Genomic DNA, 1,408 nt, shown 5'->3' with positions numbered 1-1,408 from the left:
GAAAGCCTCAATCCTCTCCTCTCATTCTTGCTTTTCACAGGAATACTCCCAGAAATATCTCGCATTCTGCAGCTAAGGGGCAAAGGCATGCACAGTATTTAGGCGCAGGTGCCTCTCAGCACAGAAGGCCAGAACTGTGCCAAGGATCACGCACACGAGGAGCTCATTGTATATTGGGTACTTAGGATATCACATTTGTGACAGAGTATTTATTTCAGCAAATGAGCATATGGAGTACATGGGCAGTTAATGAAATCTGGGAGTGTTCCTACTGCAAGGAGAAGGTTTTGTGTAAGGTCACGGGTATGGAAATATTTATTCCTGCCCAAGGGCATTCGCAACATAGTCCCTGGAGTCTCTGTATGGAGCTCCCCCTCGCTGGAGGCAGGCAGGCAGACCCTAAACCAAAATATCCTTTGGTTGTGTTGCAAAACCTACTGAAGTCCAAGGGCAAGAGAAGTCAACTTTTGAACATCAGCTGCAGCACAGCCCTGGAAAACATGCCATGAGATGTGGACAGTCATGGCTGGTGACCACTGTGTGGTTTCTGAAGAAAGTCCAGCCCCTGCAACCACATTGTCTGCCCACCTGCTCCTTCCTTTACTGCCTCTGGAACTCACTGACCAATTTCAATCAACTGTGAGCAAGATGTAGAGATTTCTAAGATAATTACCATCTTTTAAGTTTAATAGGGTGCTGACTGAAGGAAGTGCTGCTGTGTTAAAAAAAAAGGTAGATCCCAGTCCTTTTACAACTTGTTTAGCATCAGCCAGCTGACCACTAGGTATGTGTCTGACCCACCAGCAATACACACAGCTCCAAATAAAGCTAATATACGAAGGGGGGGTGTGTGTGTGTGTGTGTGTTGGGCTTAATTAGACTCCTCGTTCAAAAACCAAGTTGTTAATTTCTCTTCTGAATTTATGAATCATGTGATTCTGACCAAAAACTGGAGAAGGTAACAGCTCTGAAAAGAACCCAAGGAAAACAAAACGTCAGTAGTCATACTGTTCTAAGTAGGAATTTTAAGCCTAAAATAATATTTTGAAATAGGAACCTGGTTGGAGCCCTGCCGTTTGACGCTTGGAGACGTAATTCTGCTAGAAACTAGCCTGCGTTGGTTTGTCTGTTTACAGGTTATTTCTCCTAATTGCACTGGGGTTGGAGGCGAAGGCATCTCGCGATCAGCAACTCATCTGCACCTCCGCGCTCCGTACCCTGCGGCACAACCACCCTGTCCCCCAAACCCCCGGCCCGACCACCAGCAGCCGCGCTCCCAGCGGCCCCAGGCCGGTGTGGCAGGGAGGCCTTCACCCTGCCCAAGGACACTCGCTGGCCCTGGAGAATCCCTCCTGCAAGCGGCCTCCAGACGGCCCGGGCGCCCGCCCGCTGCCGCTGCCCTCCCTCC

Source organism: Athene cunicularia, assembly GCF_003259725.1.
Source record: "Athene cunicularia isolate RWA chromosome 9 unlocalized genomic scaffold, athCun1 chr9_part1, whole genome shotgun sequence".
Classification (NCBI taxonomy): domain Eukaryota; kingdom Metazoa; phylum Chordata; class Aves; order Strigiformes; family Strigidae; genus Athene; species Athene cunicularia.
Note: the sequence above shows the minus strand (reverse complement) of the source record.